This window comes from Akebia trifoliata, chromosome 4 (assembly GCF_017979445.1).
Source record: "Akebia trifoliata isolate Shusen 1 chromosome 4, ASM1797944v1, whole genome shotgun sequence".
Taxonomy (NCBI): domain Eukaryota; kingdom Viridiplantae; phylum Streptophyta; class Magnoliopsida; order Ranunculales; family Lardizabalaceae; genus Akebia; species Akebia trifoliata.
The window spans coordinates 34,086,984-34,104,279 of NC_141378.1; positions in this window are offsets into that span (position 1 = coordinate 34,086,984).

Consider the following 17,296-nt stretch of genomic DNA (forward strand, 5'->3'; position numbering starts at 1 on the left):
TAAGGAAAGTTTATTGAGCAGTCAATAAACCTTGTGACATCTAAAAACATTATCCAATGCCACAGGGATGTAGTGGACAAAATTCTAAGAATTTTTTTGAAAAAATCTCGCTTGTTCACCCTTTGAGTTTTAATTTTAAATTTGGGAGTTTGATATCCGTCTCTTTCAACACATTGGATCAAGTCTAAAAGAGATTTTTTATTTTTTATTATTATTAAATCTTGTAATATAATTCTTTCCATGAAATCTAGAGAGTTGTGGTGTTGGATTGCCAATGTTGGAATGCATGTGGGCCCAAAGAATCTTAGTAAGATTTGAAATCTTACTAAGTTAGCCAAGTTATTCTATGTTTTCATTTAGTATAGTAGTGTAAGAAGATCAAGAGGCATGTCGTTACCTTGAAAACATAGGTTATATTTCTAACAACGGTGAACCGAATCTTTTTTATTTTATTTTATTTTATTTCATATAATAGAGTGTAATAGGCTTGGGGCCATGTAGTGTAATTGTAAGGATGTTTGTCATCTGTTAGAAAAAACACATGAGTGTATGTCAAATATCGATTAAAGTGTGAGGGGTTAAATCAATAAAAAAAAATTTAAATAAAGTATGAAGGGTTAAATCAATAAAAAAAATTCAAAAAGTTCAGTAGGGGGTATAGCCCCCACTCGTCCCTACTTAGCTCCCTAGATGAGGTCGTTGTTGAAGTCGGGGTGTAAATCTATAAGATGCTCATAAGGGTTCTCGATATAATTTTTCTTTTCTTTTTGTGGATGTATTGAGGATAATAGCCCTTTGCGACTTTAACTTTTTACTGGGTTTATATACTTTTGTAATATTTGCTATTTTTGTTTTACATGGTGCTCCTTTTTTATAAGTATAACTTATTTGTTTCTTCTGCAAATTTTTTTTTCTATTAGTACAAAAAAATTTATTTATAACACACCAATCTTTTTAAAATTACCATATTACTTATATTATAAAAATGGTGTGTTATTAGTAAAATCTGGTGTGTTAATAGAAGTTCTCCAAAATAAAAACCATTGTCGATGCTGCCGATGTACTTGTTTTTGATAGGAAATTCAGATGTAATTTCTATCACAAATAATATGGAAATTCTCAAACTTTGATCATTTTTTCTCATTTATCAACAGTAGCATTCCAGTAATGTACTGTCCTTTTTAATTTATTTGACATTCTTACATTTTCTTCAAAATTGAAATACCTCCTTTAAAAAATGCCACGTGTAATTCAATGAAAAACGTTTCTTCAAAATTTTGAAGCGGTCTGCTCACTTCAAAATTCACAAATGTGGTGGGGCTTTGAGAGTAATTAGATTTCGTACGGCCTAGATTAGAGGATCTTTTAAAAAACTGACGATGCTATTTAGTGGGCCCCACGATAATCTAAAATCATGAATATAGAAATTCTCGGCTTAAATAGCTGTAAAGTTGCACAGACAGTGAGACGGAGACCCCTTACAAGTTCCTTTTTCCAAAGTCCTTCAATATTCTAAGTGAAACGCGTGTACGGTTATGATGTACTTTGAAAACGTGTAGAAATCACAGACGTCCACGTTTAACTTATCTGGTTGGTAACGAACTACTTTGACCGACTAAAGAGAGAGTGGTGGGACGTCCAAGTCGCTAGCCTCGGCTTTTTCTGTGTTTGTGAATACGTGTCATGTTGTCAGAAATTAATATGAGTAATTGAGATGCTAACGTGTTATTTAGGCATCGATTGTTCTTGTTTGTGGTGGGCCCAGCCTTAATATAAATAATCGTAAAGTTTTGGCTTTTTCTGTATTTGTGAATACGTGTCGTGTTGTCAGAGATTAACATGAGTTATTGAGGTGCTAAGGTGTTATTCAAGCATCGAATGCCCTTGTTTGTGGTGGGCCCAGCCTTAATATAAATTTTAAGCCAACTACTTCAAACCCGATCACAGGTGACACTTGTCCTTGAACTATCCTACGCGTCTCAATCATATGGACACGAGTTTCTAGGATCTTTTAATTCGTACATATCGTGAGATTATATTATCAAGCAATTTCTCTTTTCAAAGTATATAACGTTGTGGTACCATAATCAAGGTTAGTATGCCAGGAATGTATCTGGTGCATCATGATCTACGGACATAAGATGAACAATGGAACCACATAAGAGGATTAAATATAATCTGATGCAATAAATAAGGGTCTTGCTGATCATTAAAGATGATATTGGGTTCATGTGAATCGTGAGAAAATACATGACCTCGACAGTGTGCATGAATGCAAAATCCAATGGTCAAGATTTTACATAACTAGATAATGTACATCTCATTGACAATTATCCAGTGGATGAGTTGCATTTGTGTGTTGATTTTGGATAACAAGATAATCAATCATTAAGAGAACAGAAGAGAAACTCAATTTCTCTCCATCATATTTGGATTGATCGAAGAGAACTTGGGACAACTTTGAAATTTTAAAATATCATAAAAGTGATCTAGGATAAGAGTTAGAATTGTAAAATATTTTATAATGGCTTCTCTCTATTTCTTTCCTCTTCTCTCCACTATTGGAGAGAAAGAAACCTAATAATTTTTCTCTCCCCACTATCCAAACAAGAGAAATTCATTTATTTTCTCTTCTCTTTATTTCTCTCAATCCAAACATAGCCTAAGGTTATGTTTAGATTGAGAGAAGTAGAGAGAAGAGAAACTCATGAAGAGAAGAAAATAGAAGGGAAGGGAAGGGAAGGGAAGAGAAACTCAATTTCTCTCAACCGTATTTGAATTGACAGGAGAGAAGTTGGGACAATTTTGAAATTTTAAAATATCTTAAAAGAGAAATAAGGGTAGGGTTGGAATTATAAAATATTTTAAAAGGTTCTCTCCTCTTCCCTCCACTTTTGGAATGAGAAAACTCACCTTTTTTTTTTCTCTTATCTCCAATTATTTTCGTTTTTCTCCCCACTTAACAATCGAAACAAGAGAAATGGAAAGAAACTCGTTTATTTTCTCTTTCCTTCTCTTTTCTCCATTTTTCTCAATCCAAACACAATGTAAATATTGTAGCAAACAATATGAATCATATTTTACAATTTAACCTTTATAGTAAGCTATACATCTAATTAAGAATTTGTTATATGTCATCTTATTCCACACCATGTTTTTTTTTCTATGGTACATGATAATAGAATGAAAAAATTACTTTTGTGACAAGACTACTCTAATAAAAATTTTAAATTAAAAAATGTAGAGGGTAATAATGGTACAATATCTAAATCGTACATGTGTCCTAGCAAAATAAAGTGGTACCTGGAGCGAGCCAGTAAAATGAACCCTGCCTAGCAATACGACAGAAGTTAGTAATGCATGGTCTAATTGGTGGGGGCAAGATAACAAAAGGAGAAATCAAGTTTGTTTAGTAGAGCAAACCTAGTCCGAATATCTGCGTGATTCTGAATCACGCATATCAAGTCTGAAGATCTCCTAGGAATCCTAAACTCAATCTCAGAGATCCCAATTCTGTTTAGGATGCTTGCGATCAAGGGATTCACCGTAATCACATTTCGATTAAAAGGGAAACCCTGGTTGCAAGGAAAAACCTATAAATAGGGGAATCATCAGAGGTGAGGAGATCTTTTTTGGCCAAGAGGACAAGAGCTAAAACTATTATTTTCTAGAATATTATTTTTCTCTACAATTCTATCTTAGGTATCGGAGGATCATTGGCAGGTACCACACTGATACTTACAGGAGGGACTGAAGAGCTATTTCAAATTAGTAGGGTAGAATTGATCAAGGTAAAACTCGATTCTACCTCTACAAATTTGGCGTCATCCATGGGAAACACTACAACAAATTGATTTCACCTGAAACAATGATGACAACCACTAGATCGATTGAAGGAAACACTCATCCTTCGTTTGTTGCACCCACCATGGAGACTATTCTCTTAAATCAACTAGAAGTAATGAAAAAGCAACAAGAGGAGATGTAGAAAATAATGGATGACTTGCCTGAATAGAACCGCACTTTGAGTCAACACCTAAATAATCAATAGAAAGAAAGGTAAGATCTTCCACCTCTTATCGGAGATGATCACAATTCAAATGCAGAAGGAAGTTCTCGATTACGAGATCCAAGTGGGAAGAAAAACATTGAAGCTGCGACCGTCACAACAACTTGAGTTGAGTCCATGATGGGTTTGACATGAGCGAGGGTTAGAAATATAATTCGAAAGGAAAAAAAGGTGGTAAAGAGCATTAATATCTACTTGGTGGTTGTACAAGCTATTAGGAGAATTCAAAAATCACCTTTCACGGCTGAGATCTTGTTTAAGGAGATCCCAAAAAGTTTGTACCACCACATTTCACCCCTTGACCTTTGAGGTTTGGGAGTCGCCACCTAGTTATTATGGTCTAGGAACCGAATATAGACTCAAAACGAATAAAATCAACTAATCTACTTAAAAAATAACTAAGTTCGGGGATCACATTACGAGGTTGGAAGGTGTTAGGCACCAATCCCGCCTGACAAACACCAGTCTCTACTAATTCCCAAATATAACTACATTGTTAAAAGACCTAATCAATAAAAAAAAATTTAAATCTTTACCTTTACGAAGACAACGGTCTTGTTCCCTCAGATCTAGTAGAATAATTCTTCGTACAACACTCCTCGCTTTGTTCTATCACCGGATTCATTTCGGATCTCCAAAAAAAGTACCTCCTTCTGAATGTTTTTAATTTTTTTTATGGATTTTCGAGGTGTTTTGAAAGGATTTTTTGGGTGTTTTTTGAGCTAAAGTTGGGGTATAGATGTTGGGTAAGGAATTGAGACTTCAAAATTAGGGTTTATGGGAGGGTAGGGAAGCTTTTTGATTTACTTTTCTTAGGATTTATTCTTGGATACAAAAATAGGGTGTGGAGGTTCCTATATATAAACTTTTTTAAGTGCCTTTTAGATAGAGTTAAGGTTTAATTATAATTCTTTTAGAGAGAATTATTATTTAATTATAATTCTCTTAAAAAGAGTTATTATTTAGTTATGATTGCTTTAAACAGAATTATTATTTAATTAAAACTCTATTAGGATTTTGACTTTTAGTCTCATTTGATTGACTTTTAATATCTTGACTTTAGTCTTACTTGAGTGACTTTAAGATTGACTTTAGTCTTACTTGATTGACTTTAAGATCTTAACTTTAGTCTTACTTGATTGAATTTAAGATTGACTTTAGTCTTACTTGATTGACTTTAATTTTTTGGAGAACCCCCTTTATTATATCTTTAATTCTTTGAGCCCCCAGATGGAGGGGTCCTTGAATAAATATCTTGGCAACCATCAACAATTTTGCCTGAGAGCTTGATTGATCGATTTTTTTTGTTCAAAATTTTAAATTAATTTTATTAATGTTTCACTTTACATTATTTAATGTTTTATTTATTAACTTTAGAATTTTAAATTTTTTTTAATTGGAAAATTACCGTTTTACACCCTAAAGAGAACTTTTACGTTTCAAGTCGATTTTTGATGTTCCAGGATGTTTTAGAATTAATTTTTCGTAAGGAATTCAATGGAAATATTGGTTTGTGTCATTTATGAAATTTTTTGTGTGCAATGGTCGTGAACTTTATGAGGGGCATTTTCGTAATTTTGTCAAATTTTGTGAAAATTGACGAAATGATGTATTTGATTTCGATTTGTTGTTTTATGTGTTTGAAAGAGTTTTTCTAAGTGTAATGTAGGCTCTAGGGTCGTTTTGATGTTAGGGGTATTTTGGTAATTTGATCATTTTTTAGTGATTTTTATCGTAAAACTTCTTTTTGTCTGAAAAATGATGATTTCTATGTTTCTGGGGTCATATTTTCCTAGCGTAGTGTGGTTTCTACAGTTTTGTCAGTTCGAGATACCTCATCCAGATTTCTGAAACATATCTGGTAACAAAATAAAGTATTGGAATAAACATCCATCATTGGAAATCGTTGTGATCAGGTTGACGAGTTGATTAATCAGGAAAGTGCAAAATGGGGTGTCTACAGATGCCCCTCTTTGGTAAAAGGTTGAAGCAAACTAGATAGTAAATATATTTTGGTAGATAGTGCGATATCCGAATGTCAAAGCTAGTGACAGTTTATTTTTCAGCCTGATTTAGCAATTCGTCAAGATGTTCGGGTCCTTGAGCGTAAAACTCTCCCCGAACTAAAAGGTTGTCAGGTCCTCGAGCGAGAGCTCTCACTGACGGTGTCAGATTTTTGAATTTTAGAAAATTCTACCTGATTAAAATGTGCAAGTGTATGCACTTGAAATCTGAGATAAATCTTAAAGGGTCTGAGCAAAATCCGAGTAAAATTGAGTAAAATCTGAGCAAAACATAAAATCTAGGAAAACTTGAGAAAATATTTGACTTAAAACAAAACTTGAAAGAAATTTGAGGTTTGAGAAAAATCTGAGCAAAAGTTGAGAAAAAGTTGAATGTTATACTCTACCTACCCTAGGTGAAAGAGTAATGAACTTTTTTTTTTTTGGGAAGTTCTACTCTACCTACTCGGAGTGAAAGAGTAATGAACTAAGCTTTTTGGGAGTCCTACTCTACCTACCCAGGGTGAAAGAGTAATGAACTAATTTTTTTGGGAAGTTCTATTCTACCTAATCGGAGTGAAAGAGTAATGAACTAATGTTTTTTTGGGAGTCCTACTCTACTTGCCCAGGGTGAAAGAGTAATGAACTAATTTTTTTGGGAAGTTCTACTCTACCTACTCGGAGTAAAAGAATAATGAACTAATTTTTTTGGGAGTCCTATTCTACCTACTCAAAGTGAAAGAGTAATGAACTAAGCTTTTTGAGAGTCCTATTCTACCTGCCCAGGGTGAAAGAGTAATGAACTAATTTTTTTTTGGAAAGTTCTACTGTACCTACTCGGAGTGAAAGAGTAATAAACTAATGTTTTTTTTTTAGAAGTTTTACTCTACCTACTCAGAGTGAAAGAGTAATGAACTAAGCTTTTTGGGAGTCCTACTCTACTTGTTCGGGGTGAAAGAGTAATGAACTAAACTTTCTGGGAAATTCTACTCTACTTGCTCGAGGTGAAAAAGTAATGAACTAATTTTTTTTTGGAAGTTCTACTCTGCCTACTCGGAATGAAAGAGTAATGAACTAAGTTTTTTGGGAGTCTTACTCTATCTACCCAGGGTAAAAGAGTAATGAACTAATTTTTTGGGAAGTTCTACTCTACCTACTCGGAGTGAAAGAGTAATGAACTAATTATTTTTTTTTCTTTTTAGGAAGTTCTACTCTACCTACTCGGAGTGAAAAGGTAATGAACTAAGCTTTTTGGGAGTCTTACTCTACCTACCTAGGGTGAAAGAGTAATGAACTAATATTTTTGGGAAGTTCTACTCTACCTACTCGAAGTGAAAGAATAATGAACTAATTTTTTAGGAGTTCTACTCTACCTGCCCAGGGTGAAAGAGTAATGAACTATTTTTTTTTAGAAGTTTTATTCTACCTACTCGGAGTGAAAGAGTAATGAACTAATTATTTTTTTTTAGGAAGTTCTACTCTACCTATTCGGAGTGAAAGAGTAATGAACTAAGCTTTTTGGGAGTCCTACTCTACCTACCCAGGGTGAAAGAGTAATGAACTATTTTTTTTGGGAAGTTCTACTCTACCTACTCGGAGTGAAAGAGTAATTAACTAATTTTTTTTTTCGAAAGTTCTACTCTACCTACTTGGAGTGAAATAATAATGAACTAAGCTTTGAGGGAACAAACGGGGGATTAACCTCGTATTTGATTTTTTTTTTTTTAAAGTTAGATTTTATGAAGGTCTAGTAAACATTTTAACTCTCTTTGAATCTTAGGAGTTTTCAAAATTACTATCAAGAGAGTAACCTTTAATTCAAAGTTAACTTTATCCTTTGGGGTTGGAATTGACCAGGTTTCAGAACAAAAATGCCCCTAGTTTGACAGGGAACATTGCACTGGGGATAATTGAACATAATTTGAAAACGAATGCCCCTAGTGTAAGGGGGGAAACTGTACTCTTTAGAAAAAGGAAGTGTCCTTGTTATGAAAGTTTGAAATCCTTGATTACCGCAAGCGCAATAAAGGTTTAACTTTTAATTTTGACTTTTTATATTGAAGATTTTGAGTCAGGCTCAAGAAAATAAAATATTTCCTTTTGAGATTCATTGTAGAATCCATCATTTTTCCTCTTGATTCACTTGGAGAAGTAGAAAATTTTCAGATCAATCGTAGACGATGCTTGTGACTTCTGAGTCTTTGTTTGGTTTAAGTTGGGTGTTGAACTTGATTATTCGAACTTTAGATGTTTCGGCTCGAACCGCCTTTTACCTTTTCAACTCTATGGAGATTTTCTTCTTTTTTTTTTGTTGCTCTAACTTTTGCATAGATTGCCCTTTGGAAGTTTCAAACTAGAGAACATGCTCTAGCTTTTGCCTAGATCACCTTTTCAGGTTTTCAATCTAGAAAAGCTTTATTTTTTTCTTCTTTGCTCTGATTGTTGCCAAGACCGTCCTGTCGGATTTTTAATCTTACGAGTTTACCTTAATTTTTGCCTAAGTTGCTTTTTTCGGGTTTTCAACTTAGCAGGCTTTTATCTTATTTTTTTTTCTTCCTTTTTGAACTTTTGGAGTTATTGTCTGATTATGCTTTACTACATTCCTTAACTTTTCCGCAAAGTACTTAGGAGGACTTTTATGGGTAGGCTTAGGACTGGGCATAAAAAGAAAGGAATTTTGAGGCTCAAAAACCTAAAAGCCCCTTATGTGGCATTTCCTTTTAAATTATTTTCTTTTTTCCTTGAATTTTCTTCTCCATTTTGGATGATATTTTTTTTCTTTTGATTTTTTTTCTTTTTAAATTTTTTCTTTGTTGGGGAATCTATTTTTTTATTTTGATGTGGTCGGGCTTGAAGTAACTTCTCAGGTTACCTACGTACCCCAAAATTTTGGGATCAGACCAAGACTTAGTTCGAATTCTTCATTTCCCTCCTCTAGGTTAGGTGATTGGGTTGAGAAATAAAAAATGTTTTTTTTTTGTTGAAAAAAGCTGCAAATGGTTGAAAAAGGAAATATTGATCTAGGTAATAGGAGAATTGATTCGGCCAAATATGGCCTCCTTAAATGTAGTACCGTTTGATTTGGTCAAGGTTGGTTGGTTCTGGTAATTCAATTCCATCATGATCTTGAAGTCTGACAGTTTTTCCCGGTAATATTTCCTTGATGATGAACGGACCTCCCCAATTTGGTTTGAACTTCCTTCTAGGGTCAAAGATAGGTACTTGATTCTCTTTAAAATCTGATGATTTTTCAAAGTAGTGTTTTCTTGCTGATAGATGAATCTCTCCAATTAAGTTCAAACTTCCTCCTATGGTCGATGAGGAATGCTTAGTTTTCTTTGAAGTCTGATGGTTAAATCATGGACTTGTAAGTAGCGAACTTTAACGTACGAGCGATTCTTCTTTGATAAGTTTGCACCCTAAGTTGTTTTTCTTCAATCAAGTTTAGCTCTTCGTACCCATGGCGGACCTAATCTACCTCTGGCAACTGACTTTCCAACAAGACCCTGAGAGACAGGATTTCCATTTTAACTAGCAAGACTGCTTCCATATCATATACTAATAAGTAGGGAATAGCTCCAGTAGAAGACTACATTGAAGTATGATATGCCCCTAGTGTGAATGGTAACTTTTCTAACTAATCCCGGTGTGATTAACGCTATTTCTTGATGATTGTTTTGAAATATTTTATTGGCTGCTTCAACCTTTCCATTAATCTGAAGATGGTAAAGAGATGATGCCGGCTCTTAAACTTTGAACATAAAGTAATAATCTCGACTTTGAAGTGTGACCCGTTATCAGATATCAATTCCAAAGGTACCCTATATTGACTTATGATAGATGCAGTGATGACAACATTGATACGTTTATAACATCTTCCTTGATCTCATTTTCTCAAGCCAGTATATATTCCGTGTCAGACAACACCCAAGCTTGCACATAACATATCTTCATCAGACCACACGAACAAGTCTTCTGAAATTTCTGAGTAAATTCATTATCCCCTTGTGTTCCTCTAAGGATAAGATGGTTTCTATTTGAATCTCTTTAAGAATTATTTTCTGTTCCGAGGTCAATGACCTTTGCTTTCTTAATTAAAAGTTGAGCTCGACTCTTATCTTTCTTGTCCAGGAGAGAAATTTATCAGATTATTAGTTATTCATTAATGCACTCGAGGTATTCAAAAATTTCCTTTATTCAATTAAATTCAAATAGGGTGACTGACACCATTGCAGACTCGACAAACTAACTTGACTAGAACAAAATAGGAAATAAAAAAATAGACTTGATTACTGAATTGATAGAAAGAACTGGACTCAAGACTTATAAAAAACTAGAGACAATTACCCACAACGGGCTTGATTACAGACTGAGAACTCGAGAAACTATTTCCAAGCAGTTGGACTGAGTCTTCTTCTTTAGATTCTTCGCATTCTTAAGACTTATTTCTTCTCTATTGGCCAAGACTGCATTTGGTGACGAAAACCTCATTAGGGACCGTCACTTTGGTAAGAGGGGGGCTAGGAGGTTTATGATTGACTGAGCGGATGAGAAGGATTGGGTCAAACGAAAGTTGAGTAGTGGATACCATGTTCAAAGTTTGAGGAGGTTGGTAAGTGGGTAGAGGGTTGGTAGTAACATTTGGCTACTCAGGGGTAGGGACAATAACTTTTTTGGCGTCAATGAGGTCTTGAACTGTATGACGAAGAGCGACGCAACGATCAGTAAGATGATCGAAGTTTTGGTGAAACTCACAAAATAAGTTGGGATTGTGAGAAGTGGGGAGTGGATTTCGTAAAGGTCGAGGTAGGAGAGGTGCAATGAGCCCTTTACTTAATAATTTCTGAAAGACAATTCTCAAAGACATACTAAGATTGGTGAATTTCCTACGTGGTCGAGGTTGACTAGGGTAAACTTGGTTACTAGGCAGGATAGTAGATTGGACGGGTGTAGTAGACGTATTGGCTACATAGGTGTGATCAACGCTAGACTTGGAATTGGTGAAAGACTTTTTGAACTTATTGTCAAAAGGATTGAAAAGGATTCCGGAAGTGAAAGCATCTTTCAATTGGCTACCAACTTGCAATAGAGACTCGAATGTAGGAAGGTATTGGGAGACTAGATGTCGGGCATACCCTTGCGAGAGGTTTTTTAAGATAATAGCCACTTGTTCTTTCTCTGAAAGTCTATCCTATATTTGTGCAGCCTTGACCCTCCAACGACCGATGAAGTTAGTAAATATTTCTCCATTCTTTTATTTAGTTGACTCCAAGTCCCTTCTTGAAGTTTTAATTTCGGTACTGTATTTGTACTGATGCCAGAAAGCCTTTGATATATTCTCCCATGTACCTAATATAGCTGGATCTTGAGACATCAACCATTGTAGAGCTGACCCAAATAGAGTTCGCTAAAATAGCAATGTCATCTGTTAATCGCTGAGTCCCATAGTGCGCATGCTAGTAACATACACCTTAAGATGCGTTTTTGCACAACCTACCCCACTGAACTTGTCCATTTCAGGCATCACAAACTTCTCTCATAGATGAATTCTAGGGATACGGTTCAGGGCTTTCAATGCCCGCTGCAATTTCATCGATACCGTTTATACTCTTCATAGCTGACTCCAGTTGAGACATTCTATTGGCTAACACTGGATTCTCATCAACATACTTTTCGTCTCCATCGAGTTTGAAGATCTCACGTGGACGTTTCTCTTCTACCTTCTTTCCTTTTGGGTCATCTAGGGGATTGCCTGTTGATTCCAAGGTCTGTTCTAACACTTCTACTTTGCTTCTTATACTGTTGATATCATTGGCAAAGGCTGTCAAGATCTTACGGATCTCTGTGAGCTCAGATTCTGAAACCATTTCTGCCTGTTGACTTAGTATTGACATTTTTTCTAACCGACTGGACTTACAACTCCAACTAGGAGGTGGACGCTTGAGTTTGGGTGCAATGATAACACTGAAAACACCATCAAAGGTGGATCACTAGTTACGGACCCTAAAATAGACTTTTAACAAATAAAGATTTCTCTTGATAGCATGGGTTAAGTTAATCCCTAGATTCAAAATCTCTAACCAATGAAATATTTCCATCAAGAAATATTACATGAAAATGATTTATTGATTTTGTTAAGTATGAAATATTCAGTCCATTGAATTAAACTGGCTAATGCAAGGTGATTGGGACTATGTTCCCATTTGAGTTTGGGCCGGTTCGACCTAATAGATTTGAATATTTCACTTGCATCAAGCCAATTAGTTCAACTGGTCCATATGTTGATCCATAAGATCCATTTACCAATGAGACTAATTGGTTTAACTTGATATTGACCAGTATGTCTCATCAATTAAGTTTATTGGGTTGGACCGATATTGCGGGTTTGATTGGAGTGGTGTAGACCGATCCACCCACTTACCTTTTGGTTGGATTAAATAGAGCAACCCGGGAACACCCACGATAAGTTCGAGTCGTGGCCTACAAGGGAGGTTTCTAGACTCTAAGCTTACTATATGCAATGCATTTTTATCTGGCCACCCTTGTCTAAGTACACCTATATACCTTTCGAGCGTACTCAATCAGACAATACGTGGTGACTCGGTTTGATATACCGTATAGGTGATAATCTAAAACTCCAACTCACTTCTCTGAAGTCAAAAACAACCAGTTTGATCCCCAGTTGAGAGGTGGCGCACAATGTTGAGTAAGGGCCCACTTAAATACCTCTCATCTAGAATAGATGTAGTCTATCCCCCTCGTACAGTAGGGTACAGTGGGGCAGGATCTCACTTAGGCACTGGTTTTGGACCAAGAATTGCAATTGATGTACTTGGATTATCTTTGATATACCTACGGGTACGAGTCAAGAGTTGTAGCTTTCATAAATGGTTTGGCATCCCACGAGGGGTCCGACCACGTACTAGTACTACGTTGACAATCGGGACATATGACTGTGTGGCTCACAATAGGTCAAAGGCTCAAGTCGCTCCAGCGTAGGTGCATCGATATACCTTTCAGAGTCACTTGATCAGACGGTACTACTGCCCCAGTTTGATATACCTTAAGGTATGTGACTGGAGTTGTGATTTTTATAAATGACGTCGCATCTCCAAAGAGACCGGGCCACACACTAGTGCCACATTGGCTATATGGGACATGCAAGCGTGCAAAGCAGTAAACGTGCTAGTGGTGTGTGCAAAACAGGGTAGGGTGTGCCCGGGGCCTTTTTTCAAAAAAATGGGCCCATGGGCATGATCATATAATCACAATACAGAATATCAAATTGTTCACAGAATGCACAATCCAACATGTTACAATCAAAGCAATCATATCGGAAATATATCTGTTGAGATCATGACATAATAGAGGGCAATCAATGAATATGTCACAAAAGATAATCAATCAAATCCAATATTGAAAGGCACCAACAAATTTTTTTTTTATGTGAACCGAATTTTTTTTTTCATAATCCAATCAAAGCTCACTTTAGGTGACCTTAAATAAGTTGAGATTTCAACGAATATTGAGGATAGAACGGTAATTGTGGAGATAAGGAGCTATGAACTTTTTTTTTTTATAAAAAAAATTGTTACTCAACAAACTTCTCAATGAGAACTCAGGTTACTTTGACTACCACATTAAGATTTCAAATTTTACAAGGAGTCATAGGGCCCACATGATTGATAATCCAATGCCACGGCTTTCTAAATTTCAAGAAAAATATTTAGATCCAAAAATAATATCAAAACATAATAGTCTTAGATCCAAATATAGAGAATCTTAATATTCTACATCGAACGAGAAAAATAAAATAAAATAAATAAATATATATATATATAGGGTCGGGTTCCGCATACCCCTATTACGACTCACATTGCGACATACCGTTTTGTCTTATATGGGCAAAAATGTTTGGAATGGGCAGATTTTTTGTGAGGATGATCTCTATGGTAAGGAGATCATCTTTGCCAAAAATCAGCTCATCATGAAACTTCTAGCCCCATGTTTACAAGTTGAAAAATTTTAGACCGTCCAATTTTTGTAAATCAATTTTGATGGGGTTAGAAGTTTTGGAATGGGATGATTTTTTGCCAGGATGATCCCCTCATCACAGAGATCATCCTCACAAAAAAATCAGCCCATTGCAAACATTTTTGCCCATATAAGACAAATGGTGTGTCGCAATGTGAGTCGTAATAGGGGTCGTAATAACGCTATCCCTATATATATTGAAAATTTTTCTTTCAAAATTCATTGTATTGGTGACATTGTTTCATGCTACTGAAAGCGCCCTTGATCCGCGGGGTGCGCGGATCTGCTTTTGACCCTTGAGGTTTGGGAGTCGCCACCTAATTATTACGGTCTAGGAAATGATCAATGACTCTAAACGGATAAAGAAACCAATTTACTAAAGAAAAACTGAATCTGGGGATCACATTAAGGGGTTGGAAGGTGTTAGGCACCAACCCCGCCCTGCCAAAGTCGATCTCTACTAATTTCCCAAATAAGTTACATTGCTAAAAAACCTAGATAATAAAAAAAAAAAAAAAATTTATACCTTTCCGATAGCAAAGACCTTGTTCCCTCAGATCTGACAAAAACTACTCCTTGTACTGTATTCCTTGCTTCGTTCTGTCTCCGAATCTGATTTCTGATCTCTGAGGCAAGGTCTCTCTTTTTTTGATCGAGTTTGTTATGGATTTTGGGGTGTTTTTGAAGGGCTTCTAGGTGTTTTTTAGGCTAAAATCGAAGAAAGGATGTTAGGTAAGGAGTTGGGGCTCCAAAACTAGGGTTTATGAGAGGCTAGGGGGCTTTTAGACCTACTTCTCTTAGGATTTATGATTTGATCCAAAAATAGGGTGTGAGGACTCCTATTTATATATTTTTTTAAGGGTTGATTTAGATAGAATTAGTGTTTAATTAGAATTCTTCTAGTTAGAGTTGTATTTTAATTAGACTTGTTTTAGGTAGAATTGTATTTTAATTAGAATTATTTTAGGTAGAGTTATATTTTAGCTAGAACTCTATTAAATAGAATTATTATTTAATTAGAACTCTATTAGGGTTTTGACTTTTGATCTTATTTGATTGACTTTAGTCTTAATTGATTGACTTTAAGATTTTGACTTTAGTCTTAATTAATTGACTTTAATTTTGACTTTAGTCTTATTTGATTGACTTTAACACCTTGACTTTAGTCTTGCTTGGTTGACTTTAATTTTTTGGAGAACCCCCCTCTATTATATCTTTAATTCTTTGGACCCCCAAATGGAGGGGTCCTTAAAGAAATATCTTGCGAACCCTCAACAATTTTGCCTGAGAGCCTGATTGATCGATTTTTTTAGTCCAAAATTTTAAATTAATTTCATTAATGTTTCACTTTAATTATTTAATGTTTTATTTATTAATTTTAAAATTTTTAACTATGAAAATTGTGAAATTATCGTTTTACCCCTAGAAAGGACTTTTCGGTTTTAAGTCGATTTTTTATATTCCATGATGTTTTAGAATCGATTTTTCGTAAGGAATTCAATGGAAATATTGGTTTGTGTCATTTATGAAATTTTTTGTGTGCAATGGTCGTGAACTTTATGAGGGGCATTTTCGTAATTTTGTCAAATTTTGTGAAAATTGACGAAATGATGTATTTGATTTCGATTTGTTGTTTTATGTGTTTGAAAGAGTTTTTCTAAGTGTAATGTAGCTCTAGGGTCGTTTTGATGTTAGGGGTATTTTGGTAATTTGATCATTTTTTAGTGATTTTTATCGTAAAACTTCTTTTTGTCTGAAAAATGATGATTTCTAAACTTTTGGGGTTATATTTTCCTAACGTAGCGTGGTTTCTACAGTTTTGTCAGTTCGAGATACCTTATCCGGATTTCTGAAACATATCTGGTAACAAAATAAAGCATTGGAATAATCATCCATCATTGGGAACCATTGCGATCGGGTTGACGAGTTGATTAATCAGGTGAGTGCAAAAATGGGGTGTCTACAGATGCCCCTCTTTGGCAAAGGGTTGAAGCAAACTAGATAGCAAATCTAATTTGGTAGATAGTGCGATATCCGAATGCCAAAGCTAGTGACAGTTCATTTTGCAGCCTAATTTAGCAATTCGTCAGGATGTTCGGTTCTTTGAGCGTAAAACTCTCCTCGAACTAAAAAGTTGTCAGGTCCTTGAGCGTGAGCTCTCACTGACAGTGTCAGATCCTTGAATTTTAGAGAATTCTCCCTGACTAAAAAGTGCAAGTGTGAGTGTATGTATTGTGTGAAACTGAGCAAAGATTGAGAAAAAAAACTAAGCATAATCTGAGCAAAGTGAGCATAATCTGAGCAAAATTTGAATGTCTTCCTCTACCTACCCTAGGTGATCGAGTAATAAACTAATTTTTTGAAAGTCCTACTCTACCTGCCTAGGGGAAAGAGTAATGAACTAATTTTTTTGGGAAGTTCTACTCTACCTACTCGGAGTGAAAGAGTAATGAATTAATTTTTTTTGGGAGTCCTACTCTACCTGCCCAGGGTGAAAGAGTAATGAACTAATTTTTTTTTTTAGGAAAGTTCTACTCTACCTACTCTGAGTGAAAGAGTAATGAACTAAGCTTTTTGAGAGTCCTACTCTACCTGCCCAGGGTGAAAGAGTAATGAACTAATTTTTTTGGGAAGTTCTACTCTACCTACTCGGAGTAAAAGAGTAATGAACTAATTTTTTAGGAGTCCTACTCTACCTGCCCAGAGTGAAAGAGTAATGAACTAATTATTTTGGGAAGTTCTACTCTACCTACTCGGAGTGAAAGAGTAATGAACTAATTTTTTTTGGGAGTCCTACTCTACCTGCCCAGGGTGAAAGAGTAATGAACTAATAAATTTTTTTTTTAGAAGTTCTACTCTACCTACTCGGAGTGAAAGAGTAATGAACTAATTTTTTTGGGAGTCCTACTCTACCTGTCCAAAGTGAAAGAGTAATGAACTAATTTTTTTTTGAAGTTCTACTCTACCTACTTGGAGTGAAAGAGTAATGAACTAATTTTTTTGAGAAGTTCTACTCTACCTACTCGGAGTGAAAGAGTAATGAACTAATTTTTTTCTTTTTTAAGAAGTTCTATTCTACCTGTTCAGGGTGCAAGAATAATGAATTAAGCTTTGAGGGAACAAACGGGGGATTAACCTCGCATGTGATTTTTTTTTTTAATAAAAAGTTGGATTTTATGAAGGTCCGGTA